Raw genomic sequence first — 19,337 nt, forward strand, 5'->3', positions numbered from 1 at the left:
TAGGATATAAAAATCAATCTTATATGAACTCCATCAATATTTCACCCTTAAAACTCCAAACCTTCTGCAAACTTTGTCTGTATTCTAAGTCTTTTCTCAATGTGCAACCAAAAACACATCTCCTTTGGTAAAATGTCATCCTCCAATGTACACTCCAGATTCTTTCTTATCTGGGTTACTTAATGCTGTTTCAGTTTTTTTTTGCTATTATTTAACATATTTACCAAATGGTTATGACAGAAGCATGGATCATGAAAGTGGATGCCAAACACTGAGTATCCATCTTGCTTTTTCTTATTATCAATTTCCCTCTCTCTTTCTTTCATACCATATTATCTGTCTACAAACTCTACATGAACTCATTTTTTCTTTGCTTTCAGAAAGCCTCCATACACTGACGATTACAGAATTTACATCCCTGACATTTATCTTTCCTCTAAACTCCAAAAAGCATATATCCTTTCTGACATCTCCACTTGCGTGTTTCCCATATATGTCAAATGTAACATGTCCGAAACTGACCTCCTGTTCTCCTGCTCTGTATTTGTCCTTCCTACATTCTTTCTAATCACAGTAAGTGACACTATTATTTACCCAATTCCTCAAACCAAAAATCTTTTACTCAGACTCTCTTTTTCTCATCCTCCATATTCAATCTATCAACAAATATAGCCAAGTCTTCTTCCCATATATTTTCAAGATTCACCCACCCATCTCATTCCTCAAGGTTATGTATACTATCATTTATACCTCTCACTGGTGTACGACCTAGCTTCTTCTTACTCTACGGATCTCATCTCAAACTTCATCTTCTCAGAAGCTTTCCATGAGTACTCTGTTTACAGTAACTGCACCCCATCAAACAGCAAATCCACTCGGTTATGTACTCCTCAGAAGGTCTGGTGACCATCATTGCACTTTTCACCATCAAGATACATCAACTCTATTTGTGTGCTTGTCTATTGTCTATTTTGTGTGTGTGTGTGTGTGTGTGCTTGTCTATAATCTATTGTCTATTTTTATCCTTTAGAATGTTAGCTACTGGAAAATAAGTATCTAATCAATAAAAACAATACTTAATAAGACAATCAGTAATTATAACTCACCTCTAGAGAACTTAATGGAGTGGTGAGGAGTTGGACTTCTACCTTCCTGGTAGGTCAATTGTCAATTATTGATACTTTGTACATAGATAATGCTTTAAAGTTTTTAAATCACTGTATTATTATTATTATATCTGATCATAAAACAATCCTTCAAGGTCAGCAAGATCAGATATTACTGTACCCAATATATATAGAGACAAAACTAATATCAGAAAATTTAAGTGACTTGTCAAATATCACATAATAAATGTTTGGTTTGAACAATACCAGAACTTGTCTTCTAATCCTTCTTACTTAGTCATTGTTTACTCAAAGCACATATATACTAAAAAAAAGCCTGAAGATTGATTTATGAATCATATACTATGTTCGCAAGTAAACTTATCTTCCTCCAACTTAATATACTAAATATGATTATCTAGGGTTTATTGATAATGCTGTATTAAATATGTCTACCATTATCTTATTATCTTATTGAGTCACTCCTTAATTATTTGTGGCCTGTCTGATCATACTCCCTCTCTTTTAAAAGTAAGATATGTTCATTTAAAATAATAACATAAAATATTTCAAAGAGTGCTCAATAAATTATATTATCTAGAATATACAGGATAATGTTAGATTTATTTTTTCTAACTTCTGAAAAAGTACATTAGTTATAGATAGAGACTTTGGAGGTAGACACAGATATTTAGAAAAAGGAAACTATAAAAAGAACTATAAAATATTTCTTTAAATCATGACAGCTGAAAAAGCTATCTCTTTACCCATTTAGGAAGAAGTATTTTAAGCATCAAAGGCAACACGCACACCAAAAAAAAAATGGTTTGAAGGAAATAGTGACATAATAATAGATCATGCCTAAAAAAAGCATTCAGCAATTTTTGCAGAATTTACTTTCATTTTATTGTTAATTATATAACGAAGTGGAAAATCCTGATAGCTTCTCTTGTAAATAATGTCACAGACTATATATTTTCTAAAAATAACTGAGAGTAAAAAATAAAAACAACCCTTTTTTTAAGTTTAATTTCTCAGTACTAACCAATTGATGACCTCTATTTCTGTTTGGGAAGTAACTTGTGTTAACAAGTGGGATAATTTAAACTACTGGAGTCTAGTGTTATAGAGTTGTTGTTATTTAACACTTCCATCTTGATCCATTTTTTCATTCCTTCAATATTTATGAAGTAGCTACTATGTGCTATGTAATCTGTTAGATATCTGCCACCAAGGCAGCCTCCAAATGAAAGTTAAAGTCTGTAAGTCACTAGAAGTCTCTATGAAATGGTCTAATTATAGACAGTTTATAATTGGAGGCTAAGAAGCGTGATGCTTTTAGGCAAACAGGTCTTTGGGGAGACCTCATATCACAACAACTTGGTTGCTTTTTTGGCCTGCCTGCACGCTTAGCTAGAAATGGAATTAAAGGTCGCCAAATAGACATTCTGGTAATTCAACTCAGATTCCTGATAAACTGAGCTCTACCATATTTTAGAATAAGGGGATTAGGGTACTCTATAGAAAAGACCTGGGGACAACTTTTAATTTTTTTTTAACTTTATAGCTGAGAAATTTAAAGACTAAACAAATGAGAATCAAACTCAATGCTCCAGATTCCTACAGCAAGTCTCCTTGTTTGATGACAGCTGGTCAACCTGGACCACTTGCTAGGCCAGGAAAGCTACCAGTGTCCTGGTGTTGACTGAACACTTTCCCACTGGTGCTGCCCTCTGCCAATAAAGGTAAATATACCATCAAACTAGTTAATGAAATATTTCAGAGGAGAATATCCAATTCCTTACTAAAGAAAAACACAAGTCACAAATGTATACTTTCCTCTAAAACATCTGCTTGTCATTGTGTAGCTATGTACAAATGGCAAAATAAAATTTGGATAAAAAATTGCAGCTTTGTGCCCATAAGATTCTTATCATCTAGAAGATGAAAAAGCCACACAAAAGTAGTTTAGAAAGCACAGAATGAATGTTCTACCTCCCAAGAAATTTCAGGAAGTTAGACAATGATTTAGGAATAATATTGAAACATATTCTTAGGGTTTATAATCCTATATTTATGTAGAAAGATTTAAACAAACTACTGTATGCAACATGAGAAGACTCACAAGCCAAAAACCTTGATTATTAAGATGTATACAATATAGAATATAATATATATTACCTTTATATATGGTTACCTTTTTACCACCTTGGATATCTGAATGGCTGGAAAGAAAATTACAAATCTTTGATGACAACCATCCTAGACTAAATGTTGGGGCAAACAATTGGCTAAAACTACAAAAATCCCAATGACTTGATATTTACAAAATTAATTTCTCTTGGGTGAGAAATGATGGTATTGATGGGCTGATGTTGGTGGTGATGATGACAGTGATAAGAGCTAACCCACTTTTAGTCCTTATGATGTGCTAGGCATTGCTTTAAATGTGTGACAAGTACTTATTCATTCATTGCTCTCATCAACACAGCGAGGTCAGTGTTTTAATACCTTCATTTTCTAAATGAAAACTGAGACATAGAGAGATAAAGTGTCTTATAGTCAGGAAGCCCCAGTAAGTGTGAGAGCCAAATTAAAACACAGAGAGCTACTGAGGATCTAGATGGATGCAAATAATTGTATCATAATAATCTGAACACTGTTCAGTGATACGGGACCCTTGCCAATCCTAGACCCCATGAAGCACACCCCTGACACAGGAATTTTGCCCCAATCACTCCTTCTCCTAAGAAATGTCTTTCACTAGCTATTTTTTAACTTCCTCATTCCATTAGTCTTTTTCTTTCCTCCAATCTTAACTTTTCAATAAAACCACCCTGAAGACCTTATTTAACACTGCAAACTGCTCCTTCCCACTTGAATATGCTTGAACACTTCAGATGTTCTTTAAACTGCTCTACTTTTTATCTTCCTTTTAGTGTGGGTCAAATTCTGACATACTCAAAGATTTGTGTATTCTATTTATTTTTTATTTTCTCTCTAGAGAAAATGTCTGTTGTGCTAGAATGGAAACTCCACATGGCCAGAAATCTTTGACTCTGGTTCACTAAGAATATAGAACTGTGCCTGCCACAAGGGTGGCGCCCAAGCACAAATTTGCTTAATGAACAAATGGGTAAATGAAAAATAAGTAAAATGTAAAGGAAAATAGGACAACATATCGACCCAAGAAGTAATAGGAAAATACTAGCGTATTTCTAGTAGCTTTGAGAATAGAGTTCTCTGAGAATTACTTCACATAATAGTAGTTTAGATAGAATTAAAAGTAATTAAACTATTTCAAACCTTCAGTAATCACATATTCCCTATAAGTAAAACATTACACATTACAGAAGAATGGATATTACTGCATATTCCTAAATATTATATTTAGAAAACAGAAAAATAATACCATCAATGTCAGTAATAATATAATAATAATAATAATAAATAATAATAATAATAATGATGCCATAACCTTTGTTACCTGTTTTAGCATATATCCTGTGTTTGTATATGTGTATATATAAAACAAATTATTGCCCACAGTGTGAAATATGGAAGTTTATTTTCATATAAGCTCCTGATAGAGAAGTTTGAAAATACATCAAATTTAAATGAGCAATGAGCATACCTTTTAACCCAGCAATATTACTCTTATTATTGCAATAAGCCTATTGGACGAGGTGCATAAAGATGTTAATGCAAAGTTATTAATTATACTGTCTTTAAAAATATTGAAATATTTAGAAACCATCTATACTTCCATCATTAAGTAGCAATAAAATATATGATACACTGGTGTATGAAACTACACTATATGTTAATGACCTGAATAAAAAATATGCCTGTGAGCATATTTTTTACATACACATGTATATGTATGCATATGTGTGTGTGTGTATATTATATATATATATATATATATATATATATATATAGAGAGAGAGAGAGAGAGAGAGAGAGAGAGAGAGAGAGAGAGTTTGTACAATTACACCTGTGCAGAGATAGAGACAGACTGAAAGGTAATCAAAAGTTTTGTTTCTGGGGTTTGGGGCATTTGGAGGATATTCACTTTCTTACTCTTTTTGAATTGGATTACATTTTCTACAGCAAGTAGTAAAAACCTTTGGACAAAATTTTAAAAGCCAAATTATAAGAAAGAGAGAGGGAGGAAAGTTAGAAAAGATGGAATAAGTGGGAAATGGAAGAGGAGAGAGGAGATATCTTAGCTGCCTAGAAGAAATCTAACTTGGTTTGAAAGATTATTTCTTTAAGACAAGCAGTGCTTTCACATATTCCTGCTTTCCACTGTAATTTTACTTAAATTTATAATTTTATAATTCTGTCTTTCTGCAGAAGCCACTAGAACCAAGCTCATTTCTGATCACTTGGATTAGGGAACCCCTAGTCTACCCCACCCCAGGGAAGCATGGCAGTGACTATGGAAAAACTCCAGTATTGGTTCCTACAGCAATAACTTTAGAAACAGACAGATCTGAATTCAAATCACTGTCTTTCACTTACCAGCAATTTAAGCTTGGTTATGACTTTTAATTGCTCTGAAGTTATATCTTATCTTCAAGTAGAAAATGTAGTGCAGATTGAAAGTGTTCATGGGAGGAATAAATGGGCTATGATTCCAGAGTCACATCACAGGCACTCAACAAATACCTGTTCTGTTTACACATCATTCTTTCCTCAGCATGACTCTAATTGAACTAGAATTTAAAAGAAATGACAACATTATTCCTATTTCTCTTCCAACAGCAGTTTTTTTCTTTGTTTGTGAAATGATTCACCATGAATCTATATCCTGACACTGTAACTCTTTAATTCTACATTGTCAAAATATTTTTAATCTTCATTATACTTCTTCAACCCAAGAGCCCTATTTCAACTTGCCATCACTTTTTTTTCCCTCCTGACAACATCAGGTATTTGAACCACAACAAAAATTCCCTTTATTTTTGAATAACTAAAAGAAGTGAACATATTTTTAAAATGAAGAAAGGGAAATTAACGTAGCCAACTCATTTCAATTTGCCTGGGGATTCCCAGATGTAGTCCAGCATCTTGGGAAAACTCTCATTTGGAGCAAACCCGGATAGTTGGTCAACATTAATAGTGGCAAACATATGTGTAATACCAGAAAATACCCAATAGACAGTCTTAGGTTGTTACACATAGAGTATTTTGTGTATTATTATCTGTATATTATTTTAACCCGGAGGCTCTATATGTTCATTTACAAACTAAGTATGATTTTTGGATTCTATTTCTGATACCATGGGGTAAGTATAAACAAATAAACAAAATGATGTCCAGTGCAGAGGTGAGTATACTGTGGTAGTATAACACGAAGATTATTGGATTTTGGTCTCATAGACTCGGGGAAATGCAAGGAGAAACAAAACAAAAACAAAATCAAAACAAAAACCAGTCTCGCCTTAACTCCTCTGCAAGGCCTTTTAGGACAGCAGAGTCAAGGTCACACTGAATTGTCACCGCTGAGCTCAGTGCCGCCATCACACCCATCTGGCCTTGGAGTCCTGTTATTCCAGGTCATTCAGTAAATGGTGCCTACCTGCCACTCTTGACAACCATTGCTCTCACTTTTAGAAAGCATCCCTCTCTCCTTTGCCTGGATTTCAAGGAACTGCAAAAATTACTCCATATTCCCTTTGTTGCTGGTTTGCATTTTATTTCCCCCAAAGTGAGCAGGGTCAAATAAAATAGGGTAATTTTTGTCAGCAGTTATTCACTGTTAACATGGCTAATGAGGAGACATTTTTCTCTGTGAAAAGGGGCCACAGACCGACCAGTGTGAGTCTGCACAAGCAGAGCAGTCACGGAAAGAACTGTGAACCCAGGGATCTCAGATTGCTGAGATCAGGTTACAACTCAAACTGGGGCTAAACCTAATACTGTGATTTGTCTTATGATATCCTGACTGCTTCTGCTTAACACACATGCAATTTAGTTTTAATGGGTATTTTACTATGATTAATAAATGTCAATTCAGTGTGTTATCTCCACATTATAGCATATTCACAGACTTTATCTACGCCGAGAGTATTTTTATTGGACTTTATGTTTGAGGGAATTGTAGCACTGTTGACGATAATTTCATGGTTTATGTATTCTGTAAGGCTCATTTTTTAATGGAAATTCTTTGTGAACTTATGGACATGTTTGGTTGATAATAAAAGAGTTAAGAAATATAGAAAGGGGCTGAGCAGTGCTGGTGTCATTTACTGGTTAAATTAGTTTTCAGATTTGTTGCTAATAAAAATATCTTGATATTTTTTAATATCATGGGAGATGATTCAGGCTGCATAATTCAATCAGACTTCTTTTTTTTCAAATTCACATCCCCTTAACTTTATCCAGAAAAACTTACACACAATACTACAAAGCTTATGGCTTCTAATAAGTAGATAATATTACTTCTAATAAATGTAGGAAAAAATGGTTAATTTTTGACAAGTAGTTTTAACAATAAAAATTTCCCATGGTGGCACAAGGCTTCTGTAGCTTTCACTTTATTTCATGACTTAAAGCCAAAGATTAGAAGTCTCACTTTACTTTTGCAGAGCTATTTCAATAATCTTTAAATTATGCTTATAGAAAAACAGGGTGCAGGTGGGAGACAACAGACAGTGTTCCAAGGTACCCTCTTCACCCTCGTGTATCTTAAAATAGAGAGCTTAGTTTATATGTATACACACGCACACACACTTATGTGTATGTGTATACATATATATTTTAATACTGGGCTTCCTTTACAGCTATTATCTGAAGAAAGAGTTTCCAATTTAAGAATTGTATTGTATTTTTATTTATTCATTTATTATTTTTAAAATGAAGTATAGTTGATTTACAATGTTGTGCTGGTTTCAGGTGTACAGCAAAGTGATTCAGATATAAACATATATGTGTACATATATACATATATATATATATATTTTTTTTTTTTCAGATTCTTTTCCCTTATAGGTTATTAAAAAATATTGAGTATAGTTCCCTATACAGTAGGTCCTTTTTTGTTATCTATTTTATATATAGTAATATATATATATATATATATATATATATATATATATATATATATATATATGTCTCAGGATTATGACACTGGAGTAAAAGCATTTGAATTTTAAAACTATGAAATTTTTATAGGTGCATATGCATATGCATGGGATAAGTCTATCTATGGCCTCAGGCTTTTTAAACATGTAAATTTTCATGCATTTTTTGTCCTCCCTTATAATTACTTGTCTTAATTTATCTAGGAAATATCCTAAGATGATATAGAAACTACTTATTTAACTTGATAATGTTGCCTTCTTTTTACCTGCAGGTTTTTATATAAAAGCAACCATAACATGAAAAGAGATGACAGGTATTTATCGTAGCAAAAAGGAAAGAAAGAAATAACGAGTCTGTGTCATTGTTCTTAATCTTCTTTAACTTGCTGAGTAATACCAGCAACTTGTGTATTCATTCCATCTAAGAAGACCAGGTGTGAGCCACTAAATAATATTTTATGATGTTTTAGCATTAGTTTTTCATTCTACACATTGAGGAAGAAGCCATTATTCAAGTGCTATCTAAGAAGACCTTTACAACAAGATCTTTTTTTTTTATTAGTTTCTACTTTATAATAAAGTGAATCAGTCATACATATACATCTGTTCCCACATCCCTTCCCTCATGCATCTCCCTCCCTTCCACCCTCCCCATCCCACCACTCCAGTCGGTCACAAAGCACCGAGCTGATCTCCCTGTGCTCTGCGGCTGCTTCCCACTATCTATCTACCTTACGTTTGGTAGTGTATATATGTCCATGCCTCTCTTTCGTTTTGTCACAGCTTACCCTTCCCCCTCCCCATATCCTCAAGTCCATTCTCAAGTAGGTCTGTGTCTTTATTCCCGTTTTACCCCTAGGTTCTTCATGCCATTTTTTTTTTTAAATTCCGTATATGTGTGTTAGCATACGGTATTTGTCTTTCTCTTTCTGACTTACTTCACTCTGTATGACAGACTCTAGGTCTATCCACCTCATTACAAATAGCTCAGTTTCGTTTCTTTTTATGGCTGAGTAATATTCCATTGTATATATGTGCCACATCTTCTTTATCCATTCATCCGATGATGGACACTTAGGTTGTTTCCAGCTCCGGGCTATTGTGAATAGAGCTGCAATGAACATTTTGGTACATGACCCTTTTTGAATTATGGTTTTCTCAGGGTATATGTCTAGCAGTGGATTGCTGGATCATATGGTAGTTCTATTTTTAGTTTTTTAAGGAACCTCCATACTGTTCTCCATAGTGGCTGTACCAATTCCCATTCCCACCAGCAGTGCAAGAGTGTTCCCTTTTCTCCACACCCTCTCCAGCATTTATTGTTTCTAGATTTCTTGATGATGGCCATTCTGATTGGTGTGAGATGATATCTCATTGTAGTTTTGATTTGCATTTCTCTAATGATTAATGATGTTGAGCATTCTTTCATGTGTTTGTTGGCAGTCTGTATATCTTCTTTGGAGAAATTCCTATTTAAGTCTTCTGCCCATTTTTGGATTGGGTTGTTTGTTTTTTTGCTATTGAGCTGCATGAGCTGTATATAAATTTTGGAGATTAATCCTTTGTCAGTTGCTTCATTTGCAAATATTTTCTCCCATTCTGAGGGTTGTCTTTTGGTCTTGTTTATGGTTTCCTTTGCTGTGCAAAAGCTTTGAAGTTTCATTAGGTCCCATTTGTTTATCTTTGTTTTTATTTCCATTTCTCTAGGAAGTGGGTCCAAAAGGATCTTGCTGTGATTTATGTCATAGAGTGTTCTGCCTATGTTTTCCTCTAAGAGTTTGATAGTGTCTGGCCTTACATTTAGGTCTTTAATCCATTTTAAGCTTATTTTTTGTGTATGGTGTTAGGGAATGATCTAATCTCATACTTTTACATGTCCCTGTCCAGTTTTCCCAGCACCACTTATTGAAGAGGCTGTCCTTTCTCCACTGTACATTCCTGCCTCCTTTATCAAAGATAAGTTGACCATATGTGCTTGGGTTTATCTCTGGGCTTTCTATCCTGTTCCATTGATCTATCTTTCTGTTTTTATGCCAGTACCACACTGTCTTGATTACTGTAGTTTTGTAGTATAGTCTGAAGTCAGGGAGCCTGATTCCTCCAGCTCCGTTTTTCGTTCTCAAGATTGCTTTGGCTATTTGGGGTCTTTTGTTTTTCCAAACAAATTTTGAAATGTTTTGTTCTAGTTCTGTGAAAAATGCCAGTGGTAGTTGGATAGGGATTGCATTGAATCTGTAGATTGCTTTGGGTAGTAGAGTCATATTCACAATATTGATTCTTCCAATCCAGGAGCATGGTATATCTCTCCATCTTTTTGTATCATCTTTAATTTCTTTCATCAGTGTCTTATAATCTTCTGCATACAGGTCTTTTGTCTCCTTAGGTAGGTTTCTTCCTAGATATTTTATTCTTTTTGTTGCAATGGTAAATGGGAGTGTTTTCTTGATTTCATTTTCAGATTTTTCATCATTAGTGTGCAGGAATGCCAGAGATTTCTGTGCATTAATTTTGTATCCTGCTACTTTACCAAATTCATTGATTAGCTCTAGTAGTTTTCTGGTAGCATCTTTAGGATTCTCTATGTATAGTATCATGTCATCTGCAAACGGTGACAGCTTTACTTCTTCTTTTCCAATTTGGATTCCTTTTATTTCCTTTTCTTCTCTGATTGCTGTGGCTAAAACTTCCAAAACTAAGTTGAATAAGAGTGGTGAGAGTGGGCAGCCTTGTCTTGTTCCTGATCTTAGTGGAAATGGTTTCAGTTTTTCACCATTGAGGACAATGTTGGCTGTGGGTTTGTCATATATGGCCTTTATTATGTTGAGGAAAGTTCCCTCTATGCCTACTTTCTGCAGGGTTTTTATCATAAATGGGTGTTGAATTTTGTCGAAAGCTTTCTCTGCATCTATTGAGATGATCATATGGTTTTTCTCCTTCAACTTGTTAATATGGTGTATCACATTGATTGATTTGCATATATTGAAGAATCCTTGCATTCCTGGAATAAACCCCACTTGATCATGGTGTATGATCCTTTTAATGTGCTGTTGGATTCTGTTTGCTAGTATTTTGTTGAGGATTTTTGCATCAATGTTCATCAGTGATATTGGCCTGTAGTTTTCTTTCTTTGTGACATCCTTGCCTGGTTTTGGTATCAAGGTGATGGTGGCCTCGTAGAATGAGTTTGGGAGTGTTCCTTCCTCTGAAATTGTTTGGAAGAGTTTGAGAAGGATGGGTGTTAGCTCTTCTCTAAATGTTTGATAGAATTCGCCTGTGAAGCCATCTGGTCCTGGGCTTTTGTTTTTTGGAAGATTTTTAATCACAGTTTCAATTTCAGTGCTTGTGATTGGTCTATTCATATTTTCTATTTCTTCCTGAGTCAGTCTTGGCAGGTTGTGCATTTCTAAGAATTTGTCCATTTCTTCCAGGTTGTCCATTGTATTGGCATAGAGTTGCTTGTAGTAATCTCTCAAGATCTTTTGTATTTCTGCAGTGTCAGTTGTTACTTCTCCTTTTTCATTTCTAATTCTATTGATTTGAGTCTTCTCCCTTCTTTTCTTGATGAGTCTGGCTAATGGTTTGTCAATTTTGTTTATCTTCTCAAAGAACCAGCTTTTAGTTTGGTTGATCTTTGTTATCGTTTCCTTCATTTCTTTTTCATTTATTTCTGATCTGATCTTTATGATTTCTTTCCTTCTGCTAGCTTTGGGGTTTTTTTGTTCTTCTTTCTCTAATTGCTTTAGGTGCAGGGTCAGGTTGTTTGCTCGAGATGTTTCCTGTTTCTTAAGGTGGGATTGTATTGCTATAAACTTCCCCCTTAGAACTGCTTTTGCTGTGTCCCATAGGTTTTGGGTCGTCGTGTCTCCATTGTCATTTGTTTCTAGGTATTTTTTAATTTCCTCTTTGATTTCTTCACTGATCACTTCGTTATTGAGTAGTGTATTGTTTAGCCTCCATGTGTTTGTATTTTTTACAGATCTTTTCCTGTAATTGATGTCTAGTCTCATAGCATTGTGGTCGCAAAAGATACTTGATACAATTTCAATTTTCTTAAATTTACCAAGGCTTGATTTGTGACCCAAGATATGATCTATCCTGGAGAATGTTCCATGAGCACTTGAGAAAAATGTGTATTCTGTTGTTTTTGGATGGAATGTCCTATAAATATCAATTAAGTCCAGCTTGTTTAATGTATCATTTAAAGCTTGTGTTTCCTTATTTATTTTCATTTTGGATGATCTGTCCATTGGTGAAAGTGGGGTGTTAAAGTCCCCTACTATGAGTGTGTTACTGTCCATTTCCCCTTTTATGGCTGTTAGTATTTGCCTTGTGTATTGAGGTGCTCCTATGTTGGGTGCATAAATATTTACAATTGTTATATCTTCTTCTTGGATCGATCCCTTGATCATTATGTAGTGTCCTTCTTTGTCTCTTCTAGTAGTCTTTATTTTAAAGTCTATTTTGTCTGATATGAGAATTGCTACTCCAGCTTTCTTTTGATTTCCATTTGCATGGAATATCTTCTTCCATCCCCTTACTTTCAATCTGTATGTGTCTCTAGTTCTGAAGTGGGTCTGTTGTAGACAGCATATATATGGGTCTTGTTTTTGTATCCATTCAGCCAATCTGTGTCTTTTGGTGGGAGCATTTAGTTCATTTACATTTAAGGTAATTATTGATATGTATGTTCCTATTCTGATTTCCTTAATTTCTTTGGGTTTGTTATTGTAGGTATATTCCTTCTGTTGTGTTTCTTGCCTAGAGAAGTTCCTTTAGCATTTGTTGTAAAGCTGGTTTGGTGGTGCTTAACTCTCTCAGCTTTTGCTTGTCTGTAAACGTTTTAATTTCTCCATCAAATCTGAATGAGATCCTTGCTGGGTAGAGTAATCTTGGTTGCAGTTTTCTCTCCTTCATCACTTTAATTATGTCCTGCCACTCCCTTCTGGCTTGTAGTTTCTGCTGAGAGATCAGCTGTTAACCTGATGGGGATTCCCTTGTGTGTTATTTGTTGTTTTTCCCTTGCTGCTTTTAATATGAGTTCTTTGTGTTTAATTTTTGACAGTTTGATTAATATGTGTCTTGGCGTATTTCTCTTTGGATTTATTCTGTATGGGACTCTCTGTGCCTCCTGGACTTGATTAACTATTTCCTTTCCCATATTAGGGAAGTTTTCAACCATAATCTCTTCAAATATTTTCTCAGTCCCTTTCTTTTTCTCTTCTTCTTCTGGAACCCCTATAATTCGAATGTTGGTGCATTTAATGTTGTCCCAGAGGTCTCTGAGACTGTCCTCTGTTCTTTTCATTCTTTTTTCTTTATTTTGCTCTGCATCAGTTATTTCCACTATTTTATCTTCCACCTCACTTATCCGTTCTTCTGTCTCAGTTATTCTGCTATTTATCCCATCTAGAGTATTTTCCATTTCATTTGTTGTGTTTTTAATCGATGCTTGATTCATCTTTAGTTCTTCTAGGTCCTTGTTAACTGTTTCTTGCATTTTGTCTATTCTATTTCCAAGATTTTGGATCTTGGAAATAGAATCTTGGATCATCTTTACTATCATTATTCTGAATTCTTTTTCAGGTAGACTGCCTATTACCTCTTCATTTGTTAGGTCTGGTAGGTTTTTATCTTGCTCCTTCACCTGCTGTGTGTTTTCCTGTCTTCTCATTTTGCTTATGTTACTGTGTTTGGGGTCTCCTTTTTGCAGGCTGCAGATTCGTAGTTCCCGTTGTTTTTGGTGTCTGTCCCCAGTGGCTAAGGTTGTTTCAGTAGGTTGTGTAGGCTTCCTGGTGGGGGGGACTAGTGCCTGTGTTCTGGTGGTTGAGGCTCGATCTTGTCTTTCTGGTGGACAGGTCCACGTCTGGTGGTGTGTTTTGGGGTGCCTGTGGCCTTATTATCTTTTTAGGCAGCCTCTCTGTTAATGGGTGGGGTTGTGTTCCTGCCTTGCTAGTTGCTTGGCATAGGGTGACCAGCACTGTAGTTTGCTGGTCGTTGACTGAAGCTGGGTGCTGGTGTTGAGATGGAGATCTCTGGGAGATTTTCGCTGCTTGATATTATGTGGAGCTGGGAGGTCTCTTGTGGACCCGTGTCCTGAAGTTGGCTCTCCCACTTTAGAGGCACACCACTGACTCCTGGCTGCAGCACCAAGAGCCTTTCATCCACCCGGCTCAGAATAAAAGGGAGAAAAAGTAGAAAGAAAGAATTAGTAGAAGAAAGAGAGAGAGAAAGGGAGAAGGAAAGATAGGAAGGAAGGAAGGAAGAGAGAAAGGAGGGAGGGAGGGAGGGAGGAAGAATTGAAAGAAAGAAAGAAAGAAAGAAAGGAGGCAGAGAGGGAGGAATGAAAGAAAAAGGAAGAGTGAATGGTAGAAGGGAGGGAGGGAGGGAGGAAGGAAAGAAAGAGAGAAAGAAGGAAAGGAGGGGTGGAGGGAGGGAGGGAGGAAGGGAAGATACGAAAAAAAGAAAGAGCAGGTAAAGTAAAATAGAATAAAGTATGAAATATAGTAGAATTATTAAAATTAAAAAGTAATTATTGAAAAAAAACGGACAGATAGAACCCTGGGACATATGGTGGAAGCAAAGCTATACAGAGAGAATCTTACACAGAAGAATACACATACACATTCACAAAAAGAGAGCAGGGGGAAAAATAAAAAATCTTGCTCTCCAAGTCCACCTCCTCAATTTGGGATACTTCGTTGTAAAAAGAGGAAAAGGGCGAGAAGTCTGAAATCTTGCTCTCTAAGTCCACCTCCTTAATTTGGAATAATTCGTTGTAAAAAGAGGAAAAGGGGGGAAAGTCTTAAATCTTGTCCTCAAAGTCGACTTCCTCAATTTGGAATGATTCGCTGTCTATTCATGCACTCCACAGACGCAGGGCACATCAAGTGGACCGTGGAGCTTTAATCCGTTGCCTCCGAGGCTGCACAGAGAGATTTCCCTGTCTCTTCTCTGCTCTCACAGCTCCTGGGTCTCAGCCTTGGATCTGGCCCCACCTCTGCGCGTAGGTCGCCGGAGGGCGTCCGTTCTTCGCTCAGACAGGACGGGTTTAAAGGAGCCGCTGATTCGGGGGCTCTGGCTCACTCAGGCAGAGGGGAGGGAGGGGAGCGCAGTGTGGGGCGGGCCTGCAGCGGCAGAGACCGGCGTGATGTTGCACCAGACCGAGGCGCTCCGTGCGCTTTCCCGGGAAAGCCGTCCCTGGGTCCCGGGGCCCCGGCAGTGGCGGGGTGCACAGGCTCCCCGGAAGGCGGGGTGGACAGTGACCTGCGCTCGCACACAGGCCTTGTGGCGGCGGCAGCAGCAGCCCCAGCGTCCCACGCCCGTCCCCGGGGTCCGCGCCTTTAGCCATGGCTCGCGCCTGTCTCTGGTGCTTCTTTAAGCAGCCCTCTTAATGCCCTCTCCTCGCGCACCAGGAAACAAAAGGGAAATAAGTCTCTTGCCTCTTCGGCAGCTCCAGACCCTTTCCCCAGACTCCCTCCGGGCTAGCCGTGGTGCACTAACCCCTTCAGGCTCTCTTCCTGCCGCCAGCCCCAGTCCTCTCCCTGCGCTCTGACTGAAAGCCGATACCCGAGCCTCAGCTCCCAGCCCCGCCCACCCCGGCGGCCGAGCAGACAAGCCTCTCGGGCTGGTGTGTGCCTGAGGGCACCGGTCCTCTGTGCCGGAATCTCTCTGCTTTGCCCTCCCCACCCCTGTTGCTGTGCTCTCCTCCGCTACTCCGAAGCTTTCCCCCTCCGCCACCTGCAGTCTCCGCCCGCGAAGGGGCTTGTAGTGTGTGGAAACCTTTCCTCCTTCACGGCTCCCTCCCACTGGTGCAGGTCCCATCCCTATCCTTTTGTCTCTGTTTATTCTTTTTTCTTTTGCCCTACCCAGGTATGTGGGGAGTTTCTTGCCTTTTGGGGGGTCTGTGGTCTTCTGTCAGCGTTCAGTAGGTGTTCTGTAGGAGTTGTTCCACGTGTAGATGAATTTCTGATGTATCTGTGGGGAGGAAGGTGATCTCCGCGTCTTACTCTTCCACCATCTTCCCAGGGTCCCCTCTCTATATCCCAACAAGTTCTTATTCAAAATCTCAAGACCTAGGTAATTGGTGAGAATTTTTGTTCAGTCACTATTGGAGATCATGGCACTTCCATTCCCGTAGTACTCAGCTCTCTCCTTTATAGAAAGCTTCATACTTACAAAGTCCTTTTGCACATGTTCATGTATTATTTCCATCCCAAACATATAAGGTAGAGAATTTTTTCTCTCTTAGGGAATTTTAGGGATTCTTTCCACAGTTTTCCAACCATGAAAACGTTCTTTCTCCTTCTTTCTTCCTGTCCTTTTTCTCTCTTATTTCCTACAAATATGAATAAAAATATTTAATTCCCTTTTAACATATCTCATAATGATTCTTGCTGGACATTAGTTTAGTGTTATATACTTAAAATTCCTTAGAAGTCAAAGAGAGAAGTAAAATCAATTCAGAGTCACATAGCATAGGTCAGAAAGGGATTTGATAATAGCTGGACAGGCTCTTTTTCTTCCCACTACCAAATAAGAATGCTTCTGGTTTATGAGGACCAACTGAAAAATGCATTCTTTTTATGATTTAAATCAAAGCAATTGAAACCATATCAGTATTTTCCCAAAACATTAATGACATACAAATCACTCACAGAAAAATGAGATGGGTAGATAAAGCCCTTTTCATGAGTTCACTGGATTTCAATCCTCATCTGTTTAATCTGCTAATAAAAAAGTATTTACTATAATGATCTTTATTGCCCACCAAAAAAATGTACTTTTTTAAAAAATGTCATAAAATTCTGTAACCTGGTTAAACTATCACTGATAAACATTTTAATCAGAAAATCTTAAAATGGACCAAACAAGATAAATATGTTGATTTAAAAAGAAGAGAAAAGAAAAAAGCGCCAACTCAGAACTTTCAAAGCAACTCACAATGAATGCAGAAAAATCTTGACCTCGGTCATTACCTCAGGTGGCATTAAAACATGCAGGTCAAGGAGCTCAGGTAATGAAAGAATTGTCAATATCAGAACCACACACTTTTTCATTCCCTGGTGGCTAGTGTCACTGAGTAACAGTTAGAGAAAGGGCATTCTTTATAACCTTGTCCAGCTGATGCTTCTGCTGTGCCCCGAAATGGTACCTACAGGCCCAGTCCTAACAGCCTCCACAGGGCATCCATAAAATGAAGCTACTTCAATTGAGGAGAAATAATTCCTTTCTAATGTATGATATTCATCTCTTCCAGTAATTTGTTTGCTAATATGCCAGCAATCGATTGATGAGAGCACAGAAGAAATTTGTTTTCAAAAGCACTCTTCATTAAATCACAGTGACCATACACACTGCAACTGTAGTTAGTTTCATTACTCAAGACCACTTTCATATCCCATGTGTGTGGCTTTCATTATTACAGATCATTTTTCCTTAGGATGTGTGATTTAATTTTAATGCCTGAATCTAAATCAAAATCCTCCGCTACTTAGAAGCTCTCTGATGTAATAAGAAAGTGGGGTTTATTCTGCTTTTGTGTTTGGGAGTGTTTGGCTCTGTTTCTAAATTATGATAAAAAATCAATATGAACAAATGGACAGTGAAAATGAGGCATCAAGTTTTCATTTCCTAGATAAATATGTGATTTAATCTCCTCCTAAAACAATGCTGATACCTCTGGGTAGCTTCCTAATTCTTGGTTGATACGATCATTTAAGTGATGTTTTTAGTGTGAGAGGTATGGTTATACTTCTGAGACATTTCCTTTTGGAATATTTCACATGCTTTGCAGTTCAGAGCTAGTGTGTTATTTGTCATTGTTCTTTTAATTCCTGAATTGCCCATGCACACAGTACCGTCTTTCACTGATGATCTCTTCAGAATGCTGGCAAATATTAAGCTGGATTATTTCCAAGACAAGCCATGATCTAATCGAGCAAATTATTTTCTTTGTTTCCACTAGGAAGCCAGTCAGTTAAAAGCCATCTTCCCAGCCCACCTTCCCAGCTCCAGCAGGTGTGGGCTTTGGCAGCTGTGTCCCCACTCAAGGCCCACATGTGCCACTGGAGGGAGAGCCAATTCATTCATCTCTGAGCGAGTTTTTGAATTAGTGTTCATAAGAGGCACGATGAAAACATTTCTTATTTCACAAAATTTACATTTCAAATATGGAGCTGGAGCAGAAGTGAAAATATTAGCTTAAACCATGAGCCTCAAAATACAGTCATAAGGCAAAATAATAATAATAATGTGTTTGAAATCAAGTAAGAAATCTTTACATTTAGAAAATAGTGTTATTATGGGTTCCATGTTTCACACATAGACTCCAAAATTTACTGTTTCCCTGCTTTTAAGGAATACCTCTCACTACATGGGGGAAAATGGACATGGAGTTGTTCCATGTTGGCTCCTGGGTTGTCCAGTTAGTTGTTTCTCTACTTCGTCTGATACTCTTCTCAATCCCTCCATGGGCATCTCATCCTATCCTGGGGGCTCCCCCGAGGGGTTCTGGATACAGGTCTTGAAAAGAGGTTTCTTCCTGGCCATGGACATTAAGAGAGAGGGAGAGGGAGAGAGAGAGAGAGAGAGAGAGAGAGAGAGAAAGACAGAAAGAGAGGTCACACTTTCTCCTTCTTTTCTTTTTTGTTTCCTACAATGCCACCCACAAAACTATGTGAGTTTATGAGATTTTACTTTTCAAAGTAAAAGATTATGAAGATGAAAGGAAAGATGTTTATTCATTTACTATGGAGAACTTTTCCCACACACCATGGAGAAAGCATCTATGGAAAGACATCCTTCAAATGGAATTCTCTGGGGAAATCACCAGTTTCTGACTGGACTGCCCTCCCTAGCTCTTTGAGAAAACACTTTTTTTTTCTCTTAAAGTCAATCATATGGCATTCAACTCACCTTTTTGGAAACCCACTAGGTCACCATAATTCATTTCCTGAGTCCCCATAGGTGTGAGATGTTGTGTACAGAGGTTACCTGGCTTTGGCAAGAAGGCCTGTAAGAGCCTTCAGCACCCCAAGTTCTGGAGAAGGGCACCTCTGTTGCTGGACCCTGCAGTTCCTCAAAGAAGTCTAGTGAGTGTGGACACATTAGAAGTTCTCCATCAGTGTGTATATTGCAGACT

Source organism: Mesoplodon mirus (genome assembly GCF_964341445.2).
Source record: "Mesoplodon mirus genome assembly, chromosome: 17".
NCBI classification, from domain to species: domain Eukaryota; kingdom Metazoa; phylum Chordata; class Mammalia; order Artiodactyla; family Ziphiidae; genus Mesoplodon; species Mesoplodon mirus.